The sequence below is a fragment of the Canis lupus genome, chromosome 12, assembly GCF_048164855.1.
Source record: "Canis lupus baileyi chromosome 12, mCanLup2.hap1, whole genome shotgun sequence".
NCBI lineage: Eukaryota > Metazoa > Chordata > Mammalia > Carnivora > Canidae > Canis > Canis lupus.
Window position 1 is genome coordinate 25,171,081 of NC_132849.1, and position 21,986 is coordinate 25,193,066.

Sequence of the window (21,986 nt, forward strand, 5' to 3'; positions counted from 1 at the left end):
TGGACTCATGGAGGAGGCAGGATGTGAGGCAGAGCTTGAGGGGTTAAGTGGGATTTCATTTGAAGAGGAAAGGCAAAGATGGCAAGGAGAGACAAGGCCCTCAAACCTGAACTTGAATGTCACGGATGGAAAGGTGGACCTCCAAGCGTCTCAGGCCAGCCTGGCACCTGCAGGCGCTGCCGGCACAGGCTTCCCAACACTGGCCGTCTGTGAATGGGGGGGCCAAGATTCGGGCTCTGGACGCCCTGAGAAGACAAAATGGGCTGCTGCTGGCCTGGGGTGCCAGGCAGGAGGGCTGGAGGGTGGCAGGAATGTGTTAACACCAGCAGCTGGCTGCTATCTGATCCTGGCTCTGGGTGACTTCCGCTTTCCCCATTGTTAACATACCAACCCGACTGTGAACGAATGAATGAGTGGGTAGAAAGGGTCCCTGTGTGGGCTATCACAGCCGGGATAAAATAACCCCAGCTCACTGCTCTCCAGAGAGCTTGCCCTGCCAGCCTTTGACATTGGGAAACCCCAGCTGGGAAATGGCCCTAATGAGTGGAAGCCCAGTGATTAGTGGTGTTTTTGTTGGGATAGAACACCTATTTTACAAAACAACCCCTCATTTATTAATTTTTTTTTAAAGATTGTATTGATTTACTTGACAGAGAGAGTAGGGGGAGCAGCAGGCAGAGGGAGAAGGGGAGGCAGGCTCCCCACTTGAGCAGAGAGCCAGACAACAGGGCCCTATCCCAGGATCCTGGGATCACGACCTGAGCTGAAGGCAGATGCTTAACCGACTATGCCACCCAGGGGCCCCCCTCAAATGGCTTAACCAAGACAAGTTAATTTCTTTTATTTTTTTAAAAGATTTTATTTATTTATTCATGAGAGACACAGAGAGAGGCAAAGACACAGGCAGAGGGAGAAGTAGGCTCCATGCAGGGAGCCCCATGTGGGATTCGATCTCTGGTCTCCAGGATCAGGCCCTGGGCCAAAGGCGGCGCTAAACCGCTGAGCCCCCCAGGCTGCCCAAGACAAGTTAATTTCTATCTCCAGTGCAGTCGGTAGCCCTGCACTTCCTTCTGGGACCTAGATCTTTCCATATAAAGGTTCTGCCATCTTTTGGAGCAGTGGTTCCCAAGTTTGAGTATGTGTCAGAATCACCGTAATAGGACAGATTGCTGGGCCCATTCCACAGATCCTGCATTTCTAACAAGTTCCACCTGCTGCTGCCGCCGGTCCAGTCTGGGGATTGTATTTGGAAAACAGCCCTTCTAGGGCTTCATGGTTCTCCACTGAAGTTTCTACATCCAGTCAGAGGAGGAGGGATGAGAGAGCAGAAGTCAGGCAAAGTGCTTCCACTTAAAACCCCTAGAGAGCCTGAGAAATGTAGTTTTTTTTGTCGTCCCAGGATGAAAGTAAAATGATGGTGTCTTGTCATGATTAAAAAGCATCCTGGGGATGCCTGGGTGGCTCAGTTGGTTAAGCATCTGCCTTCACCTCAGGTCATGACCTCAGGGTCCTGGAATCGAGCCCCAGGTCAGGCTCCGTGCTCAATGGGGAGTCTGCTTCTCCCTCTCTTCCTCCTCCTGCTCGTGCTTTCTCTCTCTCTCTCTATTTATTCATGAGAGACACAGAGAGAGAGAGAGTGGGAGGCAGAGACACAGGCAGTGAGAGAAGCAGGCTCCATGCAGGGAGCCTGCTGTGGGACTCGATCCCGGGTCTCCAGGATCACGCCCCTGCGCTGAAGGCAGGCACTAAACCGCTGAGCCACCCAGGGATCCCTCTCTCTCTCTTTTTAAACATTTTATTATTTATTCATGAGAGAGAGAGGTAGAGACAGAAGCATGCTCCCCACTGGGAGCCCAATGTGGGACTCAATCCTGGGACTCCGTGATCATGCCCTGAGCCAAAGACAGATGCTCAACCACTGAGCCACACAGGCATCCCAGTAAAATCTTTTTTAAAAAGCATCCTGATTACACCTGAAATAATAGATTACAGAAATCATTTCAAACGTGTGGACAAAATCAACCAAGATTTGTATTTACTCATGGTACAAAGGCCTTTCTGGAAGGCAGAACATTAACAGAGGTCATTATTGAATTTCCATCTTGTCTCTCCATGTTAGTACAAATCTGAGTCACTTGAGTCTCAGGTTCCTGTGATGGATGGTCCATGGTGTCCCCAGTCCAACTTCTGTCTCAGGCCTGGGGAAAACACTGTAAACAGTGTCAATTCATTATTGTACATGTTGGACTTTATTTTAGCTGTTCCTGGCTCCTTCTCAGTGTCTTTCTTCATCTCTGTTGCCTGCTGACTCTCAGACCTATACTTATATAGGGCAAGAGGTGTTTGGTAGTCTGAATCCTAGCCATGTTGAATAGGCATGTCATTTAGTTCAGACCTGATTTGGGGTAAAATTAGTGGGTGAATCAGTGGGTAGTTGTACACCTGCCTGTGCCTCTACTCTAGAGGATGCAAGAAGACACACCTCCAGGCCATTTTCAGTGAGCTTACCTAGTCATAGAGGCCATTGCAAACCAAATAAAGGAAGTGAATGTTAAGGGGGGATGGCAAATGTGTCGGCCAATGGTTGAATGAGGGAGCTCAGCTCAAGGCAGAGAATGGCCCTAAAAACTCTGTGCTGCTCAACCCCAGTTCTGGAGCTTCAGGCTTAGCTCTGGGAGCTGCAATTTTAGCAAGTCTTAGACAAACAGGTGATAGTGAGACAAACAGGGGCCCAGGTCTGGAGAAAGTGGAAGGTGATAGGGCATGTTGGCCACCATGATGTTGTCAAGTCATGGGCAGGGGTGTTATATAACAAGTGGTTCCAGAGGGAGGACAAGGGGAGGACCCAGGCAAGACCTGGGTAGATAGAAGGAGGACAGGGTTTCACAGCAAACACACAATCAAATCATTATGTTGTACACCTTAAACTTAACAACATATTATGTCAATTCTATGTCAATGAATCTGGAAAAAATGGGGGGGGGGGAGCCATTCCAGTCAGCAGAGGGACCCTGAGGGTAGGGTAGGGCACAAGAAAGGGCCTAAGGAATGGCCCGATGGCTTTGACAACCAGGAAGAGGTGCTGGACCAGGCCTGACAGGCAAAGTTATGGAAAGTAGAGTCTGGCTGAGGACTGTGGGATATTCAAGGGGAAAGGTCACCTGAAGGTGACTTTAGAAGTTTATTGGCAGCCCCAGTGGCTCAGCGGTTTAGCGCCGCCTTCATCCCAGGGTGTGATCCTGGAGACCCAGGATCGAGTCCCACATCAGACTCCCTGCATGGAGCCTGCTTCTCCCTCTGTGTTTCTGCCTCTCTCTCTCTCTCTGTGTGTGTGTCTCTCATGAATAAATAAATAAAATCTTAAAAAAAAAAGTTTGATGATGAGGGAATGAAGGGACAAGGAGCACATACATATAAGTCAACTTGCAGGAGGAAGGTCTTCTAGTCTTTGGTAGTTCTGGCATCTTTGTGATGGTGATTACGAAGAGGCCTCCTTACCTGGAGAGCCCAGTGGAGGATGCTATCAACAGTCCACCCTCTCCTGGCCCATCCTTGCCAGGTACAAGCACAAGGCTGCAGCACTGAATTTCTCCCAACAGATGCCATTGTGTGTGGACCGAGAGGGTGGCCCCACTGATGATGCTCCCTGCCCTTGGTATGGGGGTGGGCCAGGGCAAGGCAGGCTCTCAGTGACTGTATTTCCCTCTGTTCAATGCCCAGCCCTCTGCTGCTCTGCCTGGGCCTTCCCGTGTCAGGAAGCAGGCCTTTCCCAGTTGATTCGGCTCAAGAGCTTCTGTTCTGGCCAGGTGTGAGGTCTCTCACGGCAGCCCTCCCTTCTGTTCCTCACAGCAAGGTGAAGATTCTTACCATCTCAGAGAGGTTAAGGCCCTGCCCTAAGATGTCACAGCAAAGTTGAGTGACAGGGTCTGCCTGTGTCTCAGTTCTCCGGCTCCACATCTGGAGCTCATTCCAGCCTTCGGGATCCTTCTTAGTTTTGTGTGACTGCCTAGGCAGGGCCTAAGGAACGCCTGGGGAATCAGCTTTAGGTGAGTGTGCTCTAGGAACAAGAAGTGAGGTCATAATAAGCAGCCTGCGCTGAGGACCTACTCTGCCAGGCCCATGGATTGATGCATGAATCCACACCACAGCAGTTAACAGATGAGACTGCTGAGGCACAAGAAAGCTAGATGGGTTGCCCAGTCCTGAGTGGGAGTCAGACATTAGAGCCCTCACGCTTAACCCCAGGGCAGCACAGGCACCTCACAGAAGCTCACTTGGCTCCCGGTGGCCTTTGGTTCCATGAGGGTCGTATGGTCTGTGCTTGCAAGTTTTCTCAAGAGACTGCCTTGAGCAAGAGAATGACTGTATCCAAGCCTGAGGTGCCACGCTGCACTAGGACTGTGGCAGCTCCGGCCTGTGGTGGCTCTTTGTGGCTAACTGGTAGAAAAGCTCATGGTCAGAACTGAGAGGGCCTCATTTTCCATGTGGTGCTCATAGACTTAGCCTCCTGGTCTGTATGCTCTGCTGCTCATTTTAATTTGAGCGTCATGTTCTCTGAGCTGCCTGGCTGGGAGATAAGGGTTTACTCCAGTCAGGAGAGGATCCCCGGTGGGGGGAAATGTTTTCAGGACCCCTTCAAAGTGAAACGGAAAAGCTGAGGGCTTGCTCCAGCCTGCTGTGACTCCTCCTTGCCCTAGGGGGCGCTGCGGAGACTTGATGCCTCCTCTCTGAACACTCTTCCTGCGTGGACTGGAAAAACAAGCAACGGTAGCCTGAGATCTCATGGGACCACATTTCCTGGATTTAAAATTTTCATTTCTGTTGTTTCTAGGATTCTTATCCCTCAGATTATACGACACAGATTTATGGTTTGGTAAATATGATTACATGACCATATGGCATCTGTCGTGCCTCTTAAATTACCATAGGTGAAAATTTTGCTTCTACAGAGTTGTAGGGTTAAAAGCTCTTGATTTTTTTTGATTCTTTTGAAGTTGGTGATAGGTCCAATGTATCTGTAATTAGGAAACTCCAGGACAAGTGCCCCCCAAGGCATTTACTTGAGTAATTCCATAAGACAGCCATGTAAAAGAAATAGGAAACCCAGGAAGGAAGATGCTAGATAGGCAATAAATAGATCTTCCATATTATTCCCCTGTTTTTTTTTTTTTAATTTTTTAAAAATTTTTATTTATTTATGATAGTCACAGAGAGAGAGAGAGAGGCAGAGACACAGGCAGAGGGAGAAGCAGGCTCCATGCACCAGGAGCCTGACGTGGGATTCGATCCCGGGTCTCCAGGATCGCGCCCTGGGCCAAAGGCAAGCGCCAAACCGCTGCGCCACCCAGGGATCCCTTATTCCCCTGTTTGAATGGAAATTATGTATTTTGAGCTAGATTTATACTAAACTGAAGAAACATCAGCAACTCCATCCTTTTACACTTATGTACACACTCTTCTTTGTGTGTAAGTTGGTGCACACCCTGTATGAATATCTGCTCATGTTGGGCAAATTTAGTTTGGTGGAAACTCATCACCAGCATCACCACCACCAATGATTGTGGACCAGAGAGAGATTTTGGGAGAACTGACTTTGGCATTGTCAAGTAGGTGGAACTTTTCAGAAGGTCATCTTTATCCCTCTGACTCCTTTCTAACCATCTCTTTTCTCCCAAGTATATAGTGCTTTTTTTCATTTTACTTCCTTTTAGAATGTCCACTTGGCTGTTAGCTGGAGAGTTCTTGAAATTTGATTCACCTCAGGATTTAAAGCTCATATCTTATCTCTCCCAAAGGAATTTTCTGGATGAGCTCCTATGCAAAAGGTATGACTGTCTAATAGCGGAATTTCAGTCATCGGGGACACACCAGAGATGTGTTAAGAGGTTCTTCCTGGTATCCTGTGAATAACAGAACTCAAGTTATCTCCATGTGTCCTGGTTTTTCTTCCGTAAAAGTTTAATACTTTATGTTTAAGTCTGTGATCCATTTTGAGTTACCTTTTGTATGAAGTATGAAATTGAAGTTGATGTTATTTCATGTCCAGTCACTCCAGCACCGTTTGTTGAAAAGGCTATACGTTCCCCAATGAATTCATTGCAGTGTTATTAAAAGTCACTTGGACATATTTGTGTGGGGGCTGATTGTAGGTTTCCTGTTCTGTTCCATTGACCTATGTGTTTATTCCTCTACCACTACCATGCTGTCACAATTACTCTAGCTACATAGCAATCCTTCACATTGGGAATAAAGATTCCTTTATTCTTTTTCAAAATTATTTATACTCTTTTAGGGCCTTTCTATTATGTTCCCAAAGAAACTTACATATGAATGTTCATAGCACCATTACTCAAAATAGCCACAAACTAGAACCTACCCAGATGTCCTTCAATGATGAGTGATTCAACAAACCAGTGCATCTACACCATGGAACACTACTTAGCAGTAGAAGGGAACAAATAACCAATGCAGAAACAATGTGGATGGACCTCAAGGAAATGATGCCATGTCAAACTGCCAATCTTCAAAGCCTACATACTGCACTATTCCATTTATATAACATTCTTGAAATAATAAAATTAGAAATGGGAGCAGGTTAGTGGTTGTCAGGAGCTAGAGGTGGGATAGGTGATTGGCATCCTCCCCATGAAGGAGGGAGTAGCACAAGGGAATCCTGTAGGGATACTACAGTTTAGTGTCTTGATTGTGGTGGTTATACAAAGTTACACATGTAATAAAGTTGCATGGGTTCCCACACACATGAGTGCTTGTGAAACTGATAAAATCTTGTGGTGCCTGGGTGGCTTTGTTAAGCTTCTGACTTTGGCTCAGGTCATGATCTAGAGGTTTTGGGGTTGGGCTCCCCACTCAACAGGGAATCTGCTTGTTCCTCTGCCCCTCCCTCTGCTATCCCCCCCTCCAATAAATAAATAAAACCTGAAAAAAAAACCTAGTAAAATTTGAATAAGCTCTGTGGGTCGTGCCGGTGTCACTACCCTAGTTTTGATAGTGTACTATAGTTATTTATGCAGTGTATTCACATCAGGGGAGTGTGGGGTGAAGAATGCGTGGGACTCCCTATTCATTTCTTTTCAGTTTCCTGTCTATAATTATTTCACACTTAAAAGTTAACAAAAAAAAACTCAAAAAAAACAATGTTATGGTCTGTTTATGTTGCATCAATAATGGCAAACCTATAAAAATCTGGACGTGTTGCCTCTGCAGAAGGAGGGCAAGTGGCTTCTGGTTCTATAACATTTTATTTCTTTAAAGAAACCCCAGGAAAACAGCAAATATGACAAAATGTTACCATTTGTGAATTTGGGTTGATGAGTTTATTGGTTTTTAGGTTTTTCTCTGTCCTTTTTATATGTTTGAATTATTGTTTTATTTTAAAAATGAAGTAAATGTAAGAAAACCAATAATTGTGCCAGGGTACATACCTGTCTCCTGTTATCTTGATTTGTTCACAGAATTTATCTGAACATTTAATATTTCTGTAGTAAAACTGCTACTCACTCATAGACTTCTTCCTTCTCTCCATGAATTACCAGCTCTGGGTCGGGAAGCCTAAGAATATCATCCATCTTTTTTACTATGACAAGCTAATTTAATTTTAATTGCTCTTTATAGTATTGCATTATGAGGAGGAACTATCTTTAATTATCTTTTTGGGGGGTTGTTTCTAAAGTAATGTGATCTTGGGAGCTGAGAATCAGCGTTTCCAAGAGTAGCCACCTGACTGTGAACGTACAATATTTGTGCGCAACAGTGTAAACAGACTTCTCTGCTCCTCTGACTGGCAGAGGCTGCCCTCCCCTTGAAGCAATTAAAAGAATTCCAGGTGGGTGGTTCTCTCCCCTTCCAAGTCCTATTTCAAACTACAAATGTCGGTTCAGAGATTTTTCTCCCCCTGGAAAATACCGAGTGGCACAAGAATGGGGCCAGGTTTTTCCAATCGTCATTTAAATAGTGGCTGCGCCCTTTCGAGATCATTTTTCTTAGTGACATGTTAAACAATCTCAGGTCAGCCGGAGTCCTTAAAGGTCACCGTGGGTGTCAGGAATGCAGCCCTAACCAGTGTACAGGATAGGCACACGGAGGCGCCCTTCGGCTCCTCTGGCCCGGAGCCCCATCTCACTGGTCAAGAAAAGGGTATTCTGTTTATTTATTGTTGGTTGGCTTTTAATTTCTACCTCTCCCCCCGGCCTCCCCGTGCTCGGCCACGGTCGGCTGCTGTCACCCACTCGGAGTCAGAGGGGTACCGTGTAGTTGGTGCCCAGAGATGCCGTTGAAACTGTAGAGAAGTCTGCACCGCCCTTTGTGGAGTGGGCTGGAGTCCTCTCGGCTGCCCAGTGGCTTTTGTGTGTGTGCAGCTTTCAGCTCCTGTCTGTCAGTCTGAATGGGTCCATTCAAGGGCATTCATGCGCCTCGGAGACCCCGGCCGCTTGGACACAATCAGCTGAGAAGGGCGCTGTGGGCTCTGCACATGAGAATGCGCCTGCTCGGCCTGCCTCCAGAAGCCCCGATTGTTCGGCGGAGCCCGGGGCCCGCGAGTGAGCCCGGAGGGGTGACGCCGGACAGCCATTTGGGGCACATTCATTTTGTGCGCTCGGGGGCTTGGGAGGGGAGGGGTGGGAATACCTTGCACCAAAGGAGGAATGTGCCAGCATGGACCTGCTTACGCTTATCTTTGGCTCTGACCTTCAGCTTTTATCTTTGTGTATCATCCATCTGACCCCCTGCTTGAGAATGTAGACCTTGCCTTTTTTTAATTCACAGTCCTCTGTCCCCTAGGCTCTCAGGAAGTGCTTCTTGGATGGGTGAACGGGGTCGGTGCTCCTTCCATGTAGGCCGAGAGGGCACAGATGTAGACGCACTTTACTGTTCTTGGAAGAGGCTGTACTGCTTGCAGTGCAGGCAGTCTTCTCAACTGGGGTTGCCTCAGGTTTGGAGGGACAGTAGAATTGAGACCCTGAAGGGACGAAAGAATATCTTCAAGGCGGCAAGTGGCCATAGAAAAGGATCTTGAGGAGGCCAGGGACCTGCCTCTGGAATCTGAAAGATCAACCAGAGGCTGGTTTGCAGGAAGGGGCAGTACCTTGGGCTGGCTTGGAACTAGTTGGTGGTAGATGCGGATTTGGGAGCATGGACTTAATTGACTCCCCGTGGCTTGTGCCATTTGGCAGCCAGCACCCTGGAAACCTCTGGCTTTCAGCTCTGGCTTGTGTCCTTACTGTGGCTCGGGCACCCTGGGATCATGCTGTGAGCAGTGGGGATTGAAAAGCACAGACCAAAATGCCAAGGGGCCCTGGTGTTCCCCAGCTTTGCAAAGTTGTATTTGGTGATCATAGTAGCAGTAGTGGTATGAACAGAAGAAATAGAATCTTCCATTTGTTGGGAGTTTACTGGGTTAAGTGCTTTCTATGTAATACTTCATTTGACTTAAGCTGTTAAGCTGTTTTACATACACACATGCACACACACACTTGTAAAAATATATGCATAAAGTGCTTTAAGCACTTTGAGGTAGGAAAGATTATTATTCCCATTTACAGATGGAATAGCTGAGGGTCAAAAACATTAAGTGGCTTCCTAAGGCTTGTGGCAGAGATTCAGTGGAGACAAGGGCTCAGCTCTTAGCAGTTAAGGTGAGGGCTGTGGTAAGCAGTACTCTGGTGCAGAGAAACAAGTGATTGTCATAATTTCTACCTTAGTAAAAACTAAGAGCACGAGTGGGGAGAGAGGCAGAGGGAGAGGAAAAGGGGAAGCCGGTTTTCTCTGAGCACAGAGCCTGATGCAGGGCTCGATCTCTGGACCCCAAGATCATGACCTGAGCTGAAACCAAGTCAGACGCTTAACCCACTGAACCACTCAGGCTCCCCCAGTAGAAATTAAATTAAAAAAAAAAAAAAAAAGAGGAGAAAGGGAAGCACACACCTTTATTTGAGTCATGGCATTAAAAAAATATAAATCCTAACAAGGCTTTCAGAGCCTCACAATTTAGCTGGGGAATTGTTTCAACCCAGAAACTTTCCAAACTGCTGGCAGCTGGAGGGGTGGTGGCATCTGTGCTGAGGACAGGAAGGAGAGAGCTTTCCCACATCCCCTGGGGAGGTGGTCACAAGCCCACTGGGACAAATGCATGGCCTTTCCTCCTGAGAAAGGAATTGATTTGCTCCAGGGTGAATGGAAGGATGTGGCTCCACTTAACATGATACCAGCTTCAAGACATCAGGCCACACAGCTTTTCCTGCAAAGCACTGGCACGACATAAGGACTCAGAGATGAGTGCTCCGTGCTAGCTCAGACCGGGGTGAGTCACCGGACTGGCTGTGAGATGGGATAGTGCTCCCGTAGGCATAGTCAGCACTTGAGGCAGTGTGTGCTTGGTGCTCTTCTGTCGTGAGCATCAGAAGTTGAGTTCTTCACCGGCTACGATCAATGTCCTACAAGGGGAGGAGACTTCATATTCAACTGCATAGGGCGAAGCCATGCACAGGGAGGGGACAAAGATTTACCCCCAGGCCACAAGAGAAATCATTTTGCAGCATGGAACTTGGCATAGTTTTGTTTTTTTACTGTGGTCCCAGAACCTCTTTCTCCTCTGCCTCAGGGACTGTGTGCTGCATTTGACTGGAGTGTTCCACTGCCAGGCAACTGTGTGGGCCCTGCTGCTGAGGCCTTGGTGGTCTCTCTGCAGAGATTCTGCTTCCCTTGCACCTATGGGACTATTTCAGCCTAGATAAGGTGGGTCAGACTGCCAGGGACAAGGCATGTTTTCTGCCATCCTTGTTTCTAATTCTGTAAGCCTTGGAAAGACCTTGAGCAAATGACTCCACCACTGCACACTTGGTTGTTTCATCTGCAAAATGGGAATGACTGTAGAAATGGGGAGGCTTCGCTGAGATGGCACATGTAGTGCTCTGACACCTAGTAAAGACTTAGTGAAATGAGTTCAGTTTTTTCAGTCGAATTGATTGTTTCTAGGCCTGGGGGAAGCTAATGGTTATTACAGTAGCTGTGACACCACTGGCTGGCTGCCTTCAATATATATAGAGCAGTTGGGCTACAATAGCCTTGGTTTTTCTGCCCTTATATCCTCATGGGTGGTGGAGGGTGGAGCCTGGGGAGGACAGTGACTTGTCCAATCTGGATGGACATGTCTAGAAACTGGGAAGTTCATTCTAAGCAGTGTTCAGCCCAGACTGAATCCCAGACCATGGGTTTTTTCTTTCTTTTTCTTTTTTTTTCCCCCCTCTCTGTCTCTGAAGGACATCATTTGGACAATTGGCAAGAGTTGAATAAAGTATGTAGATGAGATGATAGCGTTGTTATCAATGTGAACTTCCTGATTAGGCAAATAAACTGGTAATGTAAGAAAATGTCTTTTTTAGGAGATGTACGCTGAAGTATTTAGAGGTAAGGGGGTGTCTTGTGTGTAACTTAGTCTTAAATGTTCAGAGAATAAACTACATGGGGAGAGAGAGAGGACAGATTAAATGTTAACATTTGGGGGTATTTAGGTGGATGGGAATCCATTTTACTCTCAAATATGTCAGTAGGGCTAAAATTATTTAAAAAACAAAACAAAAAACACCTCATCTCAGGGTGCCTGGCTGGCTCAGTTGGTAGAGCATGAGACTCCTGATCTCAGGGCCATGAGTTCAAGTTCCACGTTGGGCATAGAGCCTACATCAAACAAACCAGCCCTCATCTGGTTAGGGCTCACGTGAAATGATCGCACTTGGGTGTCCGAGTCATTGCAAAATAGACCCATGATCAAGATGATGTTTCTAGTGACTCCAACCCTTGTGTGGTAGTAGGGCATTTGTGTGAAAGGGTGGGGGTATGGTGGCCCCTAGGAGTGGAGTGAGAAAAGCCATCCGAGTGAGGAAAGGAGGAAAGGGTGGATAAACTGAGAAAGAAGTGGCCTGCGAACGTGATACCTTTCTACCAGAAACGGAGGGCAGTGGTGTGGGCAGAAAATAGGAGAATTAGCTCTAACTTGGGTCTTGGAGAGTGAAACTGTAGGAGAACCAGGCAGGTTCTTTCTGATGGACAGGGTAGTGGATGGGTAGGTGAGAAGATCCTAGAAGGGTGCCTAGGACCACATGGTGCTTTAAGACTAGTCAGACTTGAAGGGTGGGGTGTAGAATATGGGCTCCGAGGTGCCCTTGAACCCAGGGCAAAGAACCTGTGTGATTTACACAACTAGCATCTACTGGAGTGCCACATCACAGTAGACACCTTGGGAGTGGGTTGTCACAGAACAGGAGGAACCCCTGGCATGAGACTTGGGGCTGAATCCTCGTCAGGTCCATGGAGGTGGCAGCAGGAAGCTGTTGCAGCCTGTGGAGTCTGTTGTGAGGCCTGGCGGTGTGCAGAACCCCCTACTTCAAGTTTATCCACTCCACAGTGCTACTTTATTTGAAAATAGCACACGAATGGTTCTTGTTGCAAAAGATTCAAACCAAACAGAAGGAACATGCCAGTGGCCTCCTCCAGCCCCACCCCTGTCCCATCCCAGAAGTAACAGGTGTGGACAGCTCCTTACGGTCCCTCTTCAGATCTCTGCGGTGTCATGTTTGCAGAAGGGCTGGGCTTATGGGCTCTGGAGCCAGACTTCCTGGGTTCACACAACCACTCCACTACCTACAAACTTTGTAACTTTGGGCACGTTACCTACCCTCATCGAAGCCGGCATTCCCTCATCTGTACAATGAGATTAATCATACAGACCAAATAGGTGTGTTGTGGACACTAAGTGAGTTGGCACATGAAAAGTATCTAGAACAGGGCCTGGCATGTAGTAACTGTTCGAGAAATGTTCGCTGCCCTTATCTATTGACATAATAAAGACCTATTTTTTGGTGGTTGTTAAAAAACAAGTCCTATTCTATTTTCATCACTAGGGTTCTTAGTTACAAGCCGCAGCTCTCAGCTGGCTGAGAGCAGTGGAGAAGGAATTTCTTTCAAGGACATCAGGGTGCTTCCCAGACTTGCTGAGGAGGCTATGGGCTCAGTCTGTGGAGACCAGGCAGCAGCCCAGACCACGGCCACCATTATGCCACAAAACCGGACTGATGCCACTGCTACAGTTAATGTGCTGGCATGTGGCCCCCAGGGTGTGGAGTGTGGACCCTGTCTCCCACCAGGACTTGAAGGGGGCAAGGATTCCTAGATATGGGGAGGGTGGTTCAGATGCCAGGGGCCCAGCATCTCCCCAAATAGGGTATTAATTGCCTGAGCTGCTGGAGTCCACGGAGACCCACCATCTCAGTCTTTTTCACGGTTGTATAGCATTCCCAAAATGGACTTGACTTACTCCTGCACTCCTGTAGTGATGAACTTGTAGGCTGTTGATGCTTCTTGCCCTATCCCACCATGCCCCACTGAACACACTTGTTACATATATCTTGACAGCAAAGTGGTTCTTCTGTTGGATAGATTCTTAGAGATGAAAAAGTATACATGTATTCTTTTCGTTATTGTTCAAGGTAACATTTCTTACATTCTGTGGACATCAAAAGACATTTTGAATACAAGTAAAAATTGTGACAAGGAGACCTGGGTGGCTCAGTGATTGAGTATCTGCTTTTGGCTCAGGATGTGATCCCAGGATTTAGGGATCAAGTCCCACATCAGGCTCCCTGCAGGGAACCTGCTTCTCCCTCTGCCTGTGTCTCTACCTCTCTCTGTGTCTCTCATGAATAAAGAAATAAGTCTTAAAAAAAAGTTGTGGTAAAATACACATAACATAAAATTTACTCTCTTAGCCTCTCTTAAGTGTGTAGTTAAATACCGCCCTACAATGTGTAGCCATCACCACCATCTGTCTCCAGGACTTTTTTCGTCTTCCCAATCAGAAATTCTTTCCCCGGTGAACAGCTTCCTATTCCTCCTCCCCATGGCAACTCCCTTTCTACTTTGTGTCTTTATGAATTTGGCTGTCAAGCAGTTGTTACAGTTTTATCACAAAAGTCATCCACATGGGAGTGATTGCTGGAGGGCTAAGGGATGATTTTGATTTGAGAACGTGAGCATCTTTGAAGAGGGTGGGAGTGAGAAGCAGAGACACCACCCTTGGTAATAGTTCAGATTTTTTGAGCACTTCCAGTGTGCCTGGCTTCCTGCTCCACTCGTGCAGTGCTTCCTGCTGCAGCCATGCCCCACAATCGCCACCACCAGAATTTGACAATCATGATGCCTGGGCCAGGCCTGGTGATGGGCCTCATTCATCAGGACTTCATAAGGGTCCAAGTGATTTCAGTGTGCAGGCGGGGTCAAGAACCCCTGCTCTAGAAGATAACTGCACTTAGTCAACACCCCCATCTGGAACAGGGATTAGGATTATTACTAATTTACTGATAGAAAACCAGGTCTGAGACAGTATTACACAGCCAGAAAGGCAGTCCCTGTTGTTGTTACCCTCTCTCCTGAGATGATTTCCACTCACCTGCCCCCATGCTGAATGAGGCCCCCTGTTCTTTTTCCTTCATAATGCTAGAAACACTGTGTGATGATGTATTTGCCTGTTTCGATTCCCCAGTTGCTGGCATGCAATAAGTTAGAGATGAATGAATGGGAAGAAAGCAGTGCACACACAGGTGGAAAGTCAAGAGAACTCCCTGCTCTCACTCTGATAGGGCATAAGAACAGATATGAAAGTGGCCTGTTTTTCAGAGGCAGGTGAGGGGCTTGGACCAGTCGGCTGTGATCTTGCTCAGAGTTAGAGTCACTTTCTGAAAGCGAGGAATGACAGGTAGTAGGGCTGAGTGACATGGGCTAGAAGGTCAGAGGGAGGTGAGGTAGGATGCCCTAGCAGGACCTGGGTGCAGGCCTGGGTTGAATCTGCCCCAGCTTGTGCAAGCAGACACCCTCAGCCAGAGAGCCCTGGAAGGTTATCAGGTGATTTCCAAGTCTCTGCCCTGGGTCAGTGCTTTGGGGGTTTCTCAAATGTTGAGCTTGATTTTTTTTTTTTTTAATTCTCTTTTCACCGTGTAAAAATGTGCAACCAAAATAAAATGTGTCCAATTAAATAACCCACATTTCAACATACTAGAGACTAATGATGCTGCCAAAATACCCCACATTGGGGCAGAGAGGTCCCCTGCTTGTTTATGTCTGTGTTGGAATTCTTTTTTTTTTGGAATTCTTATAATAAGTGTGGTATTGGTTAGGAAGCTTGTAGCGATACCTCAGGTGTGTTAAATATTCAGGCCTGCGTAGTCTGCTCTCATGCCTTTTTGCAGGTACTCACCCATGCTCTTGGTGGGCCTGGCTTGGGGTGTCTTCATAGCTCAGTGGCCAGTTTAATAACATATGATGTGTCACTTTGTGGAAGTGTCTCATGATGGGTGGTTTCGTTGCAGGGTTTAGATGCATCTTGTTTGATTTCTGTATTTGCAAGACAGGTTCAGGGTATGGAGCCTGGGCATGATTCCCAGCTCTACCACGTGCTACCTGTGTGGCCTTGGGTAAGTCACCTAACCTCTCTGTGCCTCCTTTTTGTCATCTATTAAATGAAAATAATATCACAAGTTTATATAAGTGCAGGTAAAGTGCTTAGAACAGTGTCTAGCAAATAATAATTATCATCTAAGAATTTTCTGTTGTTTCTAGTCTTGCTGTCATTCTAATGATTGCCCTCTGACATCAAAATAGTCTACCACTATTTCAAGCCTTGGACAGATTGAACTCATGCATTCTCAACCAGACTAATATTGCCTCCAAGGGGACAAAAAATTCTAGCTATGGTAGTGGTGCACGGCCCTCCAGAGGGTCACTGCACTTAAAGAAATACACCTGGGTGGCTCAGTGGTTGAGTGTTTGCCTTTGGCTCAGTGCATGATCCCAGAATCCTGGGATCGAGTCCCACATCAGGCTCCCTTCATGGAGCCTGGTTCTCCCTCTGCCTATGTTTCTGCCTCTCTCTCTCTCTCTGTGTGTGTTTCTCATGAACAAATAAAATCTTTTTTTTTTTTAAAAAAAGAAATACACAGTGTATCTATGGTATTAAGATTTCACAGAGGGGGAGAGCACAATAGACAAAAATGTCTACCAAGGTGGGGGCAATAATGAAGGAAAGGTTGAGAAACCCTGATTTAACGAAAGACTCTCCTAAGATCACAAGGCATTCTCCTGAAAGCCTGTTAGCATTTGCTACCACTTATCTGTGGAAATCAAGATTTTTCCCAGTTCTCTGCAATTAAATACAAAATTCAGTAATAAAGTACAGTGTGATGTGGCTTTTACAAGACAACGCTCCTCTACAGCTGTGGATTTCAGGGTGCGCTGCGAAACACCTTTGTCCTTCTCATTGACTTATCTGATTCTTATGTTCAGGATTTGTGTGCTCGTACAACAAGAGTTTCCTCTGCTGAGGGTTTGAGCAGCCCCCCGTCGTGAGTCCCGGCAGGTTAGGTGGCAGGTAAGGGCTCTGCTTGGGAGCCTGCCTGTGGCCGGGTGGGGGCGGGGGGGTGTCCCCCTGGCTCCTTGGAGAGGCAAGTGCTGCGTGAGCATGGGGCACGGTCGCCGACGTGCAGGGTGGCGGGCAGAGGTCCTGGCGCGAGGTGAGGCCATCCCCGGGACTCCTCAGAAAAGTTCGGGCCCCGTGTTCAGCGTGATGAAAGACAAAGACCCTCTTTATTGCCACCGAGGTGTGTGGGGGGCTGAAACCCCCAGATGGGGTACAAGCCTGAAAACCAAAGCAAGTTGACCAGCAACCTTAGGTTGCAGTCACGTGGCCTATTACTCCTGAATTTCCCGTTTGGGGTTTTATTAGCTCGTAGTCAAAGGCGACATTGTGAAGAAAGTCAGATTAGAATTCCACTCATAAAACAGCTGGGAGAGGGAGAGTGGGATGGAGAAGCCAGGGAGTGGCACAGAGGGGTCACTCCCCCAAATCAGAACCCCAGCAAGCGCCATCTGTGGGTGTTCCTGGCTGGTAGTGAAGGGGCTGCGAGCCCGAGCCCCGGAGAGGTGCAGGTGGCTCCCTCCTTTCTGCTCTCAGGCTGGAGGGTCCTCTGATCTAGGAAGAAGTTCCCACGGCCAGTGCTGGGTTGGGGCCCCGACAGCCTCCCACAAACATACCAATGAACAGCACGCACCGGCCATGACTTTGCCAATTGGAAACAGCTTTGGGGCCCCGACACGAGTGTGGAGCCTAATGCAGGCCTGACGGGGGGTTCACCAGCTTCTGGGAAGATAATGAATATCAGATAAGCAGTGTTCCAGATAAGTGAACGCTTGGGGGTAGCTTACCTGAGATGAGGAGGTGAAATGAACCTCTTCTTTCCAGCCCCGGAAGGAGAAGAGGTTTGTTTGGGGGAGGCCAGGTGGTGGGCCGTAGAGGGGTGATTCCATTTGACCAAGTCAGAAGGTGAAGACGGCGGCCTTGAGGGTTTGCAGTTTTCCCAGACTAAGGCTTCATCCCTGCCTTCCTGCCGCCTGCTGCCTGTCCCTGCCACCCGTGCCCAGTGGCTGTTCCTACTGGTTCAAGTTGGAGTCCCAAGGACAAAATTGTAATCCGATCCCCACCCCAACTCTGGTGACCTTGGTATGTGTCTTAGACATTTTGTACTTCAAATTTTTGGTCTATAAAATGGCAACCTGCTGATCTTTTCTTTTCTTTTTTTTTTTTTCAATGTGAGAGAGACAATAAAATAAAATCCCTGTTCTAGCAGCCAGAAACTGCAAGCCATTTAAAATTTTGTCTGTCTCATGTTTATGAGAAAGGATAAAATAACAGATATCTAAGGCAACACTAGGGACCCTTTTAAAAGCTCAAATTCTAGGGCAGAAGTTCTCAGTTCTGGCTCCATATTGCATCAACTTTGTGTGTGTATGTGTGTGTGTGTTTTAAGATTCTACTTATTTATTTGAGAGAGAGAGGCGGGGGGGTGGCAGGCAGAGGGAGAGGGACAAGCAGGCTGTCCACTGAGCAGTGAGCCCGATGTGGGGCTTGATTTCAGGATCCCAGGATCATGACCTGAGCTGAAGACCGACACTTTACTGACTGAACCACCCAAGCATCAACTGTGTTTTTATTTTATATTTATTTATTTTTTTCAACTGTGTTTTTAAAAGTTCTCTCTGAGTGATTCTTCTAATGGGCAGCCAGGGTTACGACCCATCGTTTGGGGTATGCCAGTTAGATGTAAAGATTTCAGGCTTTATTTCCAGAAATACTGGGCCAGCTCATTTTTCCTTTTCTTTCTTTCTGCTATGGCTTTAAAAATGCATCCTATTTATTTATTTAATTAAGATATAATTCACATATTATAAAATTCACTCCTTTATGAAAGCGAACAATTCAGTGGTTTTAGTACACTCACAGAATTGTGCAGTCATCACCACCACTTCGCTCCAGAACATTTTTATCATCCCCAAAAGAAACTCTTACCTGTTAGCATTCCCTCTCTCTCATCTTCTTTCCTCAACCCTAGTGACCACTAATCTACTTTTTGTCTCCGTGGAGTTGCCGATTCTGGACATTTCATATAAATGGAGTCACACAATGCATGCCCTTCTTCTTGCCATACAACACTGAACCTGCCTTGTTAGTAGCCCTTTTATCCCTGAGACCTTTTATGTTTGTTTTTGACCAGACAGGCTTTGCAGTCCTCTTTGGCCCTGTGGGCTATGTGACCTCAGAATGTGTCATTGGGTTAGTGGTTTTGTGCCAAGTTCAGATTCTGATAGAAGATGGTTAAGGTATTAATGCAAAACCTCTATGAACAATCTTGGTTTTGCTTCCATTTTAGGGACCAAACAATAATCTCTCTTACTGATTAACCCACTTAATAACTGCCAAGTCCTGGGCTTCTGCATGGGTATTCTTCATAAGTTACTGTTGCATTTAATTTCTGAAAAAGTCAGTTCCAGAGCCTTTAATCCTTCAGCTAGCATGTGGCAGATACTGGATTGAGAGTGGGATTTATAGTAAATTAGACTAGCAAAATCTTGGGCAACTGAGGCCCTTTCATCTCATTAAACTTGTTTTATTTTATTTTTTTTTAAAGATTTTATTTATTTATTCATGAGAGACACAGAGAGGCAGAGACCTAGAGAGAGAAGGAGGCTCCATGCAGGGAGCCCGATGTGGGACTGGATCTGGGGACCCCAGGATCACGTCCCGGGCCGAAGGGAGGCGCTAAACCTCTGAGCCACTCAGGGATCCCCTCATTAAACTTGTTTTAAAGGAACTTTATGAGCTGAGAACTGTTCTTGTTGCTGGGGATCCAGAGATAATGCCTCACTTCAAGGAGCTTATAATTCAGTAAGGAGGCCTTCATTTATCTTACACAACATAAAATGGTTGCATGTATTATAATTTTAGTAGGCGAAAATAAACCCAGAACACAATCTGATGTAAGATATTTTGTTCTGGCAGAAAAGAAAACACAGACTTTTAAAGATTTGTCTTCAAGACAGTATACACTAAATCAGTCTCCTGACAATAAACAATTGCTCCGCTCTCCAGTCAGTAATGCCATATGGCGACAGCCCTGGTGGCTCAGCGGTTTAGCGCCGCCTTCAGCCCAGGTTGTGATCCTGGAGTCCCAGGATTGAGTCTGACGTCGGGCTCCCTGCAGGGAGCCTGCTTCTTCCTCTGCCTGTGTCTCTGCCCCTCTCTCTGTGTCTCTCATGAATAAATAAATAAAGTCTTTAAAAAAAAAAAAATGCCACATGGAGTGACAGTGTGAAGGAGCTGCATGGTATTCTATCACCAAAAAAATGCATTGGCTACGTTGATAACTCATACCAAGGTTTTTCTCAGATATTTAAGAAGCATCCTCACTGATGCAGAAACAAATGGGGATTTCAACCTGTATTTTAAAATTAATTTTGGGGGATCCCTGGGTGGCGCAGCGGTTTGGCGCCTGCCTTTGGCCCAGGGCGCGATCCTGGAGACCCGGGATCGAATCCCACGTCGGGCTCCCGGTGCATGGAGCCTCCTTCTCCCTCTGCCTGTGTCTCTGCTTCTCTCTCTCTCTCTGTGACTATTAAATAAATTAAAAAAATTAAAAAAAATAAATTTAAAAAAAATTAAAAAAAAATAAAATTAATTTTGGTACTCTTTTTTTTTTAATTTTTTAAAATTTATTTATGATAGTCACAGAGAGAGAGAGAGAGAGAGGCAGAGACACAGGCAGAGGGAGAAGCAGGCTCCATGCACCGGGAGCCCGACGTGGGATTCGATCCCGGGTCTCCAGGATCGCGCCCTGGGCCAAAGGCAGGCGCCAAACCGCTACGCCACCCAGGGATCCCAGTACTCTTTTATAATTAGTATGCGAAGAAACATTTCAGGATTGTTTATTCCTTGCTTCTGTAAATCTAGTAAGCAGAGTTGACACTCCATCATCACTGGTTGATACAGGTCCAGGTTACCACCTGCCTGCCTGCCATATGCATAGCACTTTGGTGATAGGAGGCCAGGTATGGTCTGATTCCTTGTCTCCTCTGCCATTTTCTTCCTCACTCATAGTCACCAAGCTCTTCCCACATTGGACCTTCACTTGTGCTTCCCGTTCACCCCATTCTTCATCTGGATAACCCCCTCTCAGCCTCCATGTCCCTTCCTCTGGAGGACTTCCTTGGCCCCCTAATCTTAAATAGCTCTCACCTTTTTCTGTCTTATAACTCCTACCTATTCTGCTCAAGCACTTGTCTCAAACATACACCCATCTATCAGGTATTTTGTATATACACATCTGCCACGTATCTGTCTCTCTGAGAGCAAAAACCATGTCTAGTCTCTACTTCCATTTACATAACATCCATCATGGCATCTAGATCATGGCTGGCAGTTATTAAATGGGTAGGTATCTGGGTGAATGGGCGGCCTGATGGGCAGATTGGCAGGTGGATGGGTTTCTTGCCCAAATAGCCACTTGAGTGCAATGACGAGCGAGGCAGGCATTTTCAAGGTACTAGGCATGTAGCAATGAATAAAATGTCAGTTCTCCACTTGCTTACTTTCTGGATGAGGGGAGAGACAGTGAACAAATATACAGTGTGTCAGGTGGTGATAAAGAAAATAAAGCAGAGGGAGGCACATGGAGAGTGAAGGTCAGGATGCCTTGCACGTGGGTGTCAGGAAAGGTCTCACAGAAGTGAGGTTTGAGCAGAGACATGAAGGAAGTGAGGGAGTGAGCCATATCTAAATCATTGCAAAAAGCTAAATTCTTACCATTCCATGTTTTCAGAGTGATTTCTAGGTATGTGTTTATCTTGTCACACAAGCAGTTTTAATTTTGCCACAAGTCTGAAGCTGAATACTCCAGTCCAGTGGGGTGGGAGCCTCTGGAATGATAGGAGCTGCCTTTTTTTGTGGAAGAGATAGTTCCAGAAAAGAAAAAAAAAAAAAAAAAACTGTTTATGGTCTACATTTTTTTTTAATCTTCAGTTCATTTTTTATTATCTTGAGGAAGTGATGGATCATAAAATTCTGATTCCCCCCCCCCTTTTTCCCCTTGGGAGTCAATATGAAATTTATTAAGAGCAAGGTTACTTTTCAAAATATTCTGGGCTTTGCAGGTCATTGATTTCTTTTTCCTCCACATCTTTTATAGAATTTTACAGTAGTCATTAAATAACAGGGTCAAATATTTCTCTTAATCTAAAAAGCACCCCCTTAAAACAGTGTCTAGTTATGAGAGTTTTCTCCAGGTGGGACAGATGAATGTATGCATCTAATGAAAAAGCAGGTGAGCCAAGCAGGAAAGGCCTAGATTGTGAATAAGGCCATAAGGCCCTGGGGGTGGTTCGAGAGTCTAATGTAGAGCCTACTGGGGCATGGAAATGCAGGTGGCATCTTCACCTCCCCTTGCTCAAGACTGTGAACACAGTTACTATGAGGCCACTGGCACTTGTCCTGTTTGAGTACGTGAATGAGACAGGAGGGCCCTGTTGGATGTTCTATCTCCCATAGTTTGAGGGTGGAGGCTGCCATTCCAGGAGTTGCTGGTGGGCCTGCTTCT

At 46.6% G+C, this 21,986-nt stretch overlaps 1 protein-coding gene, 1 long non-coding RNA gene and 1 other non-coding gene across 5 annotated transcripts in view; 2 read left to right on the forward strand and 1 right to left on the reverse strand.

Moving 5' to 3' along the window:
- TCF7L1 (transcription factor 7 like 1) overlaps positions 1-21,986 on the forward strand; it is a 159,242-nt gene that overhangs the window by 49,227 nt on the left and 88,029 nt on the right. The window lies entirely within an intron of this gene.
- LOC140601296 (uncharacterized) lies at positions 961-17,681 on the reverse strand. Of its 3 annotated transcripts, none has more exons than XR_012004336.1 (3): positions 17,266-17,681; positions 3,868-8,974; positions 961-2,198 (listed from the first exon to the last, which is right to left on the reverse strand). It is a non-coding gene; the product is annotated as an uncharacterized lncRNA (long non-coding RNA). The 3 variants fall into 3 exon arrangements; XR_012004334.1 differs by having other exon boundaries at positions 961-2,210; positions 3,499-8,974; XR_012004335.1 differs by having other exon boundaries at positions 961-2,210; positions 17,266-17,680.
- TRNAR-CCU (transfer RNA arginine (anticodon CCU)) lies at positions 11,613-11,685 on the forward strand. Its single transcript has one exon. It is a non-coding gene; the product is annotated as a tRNA-Arg (tRNA).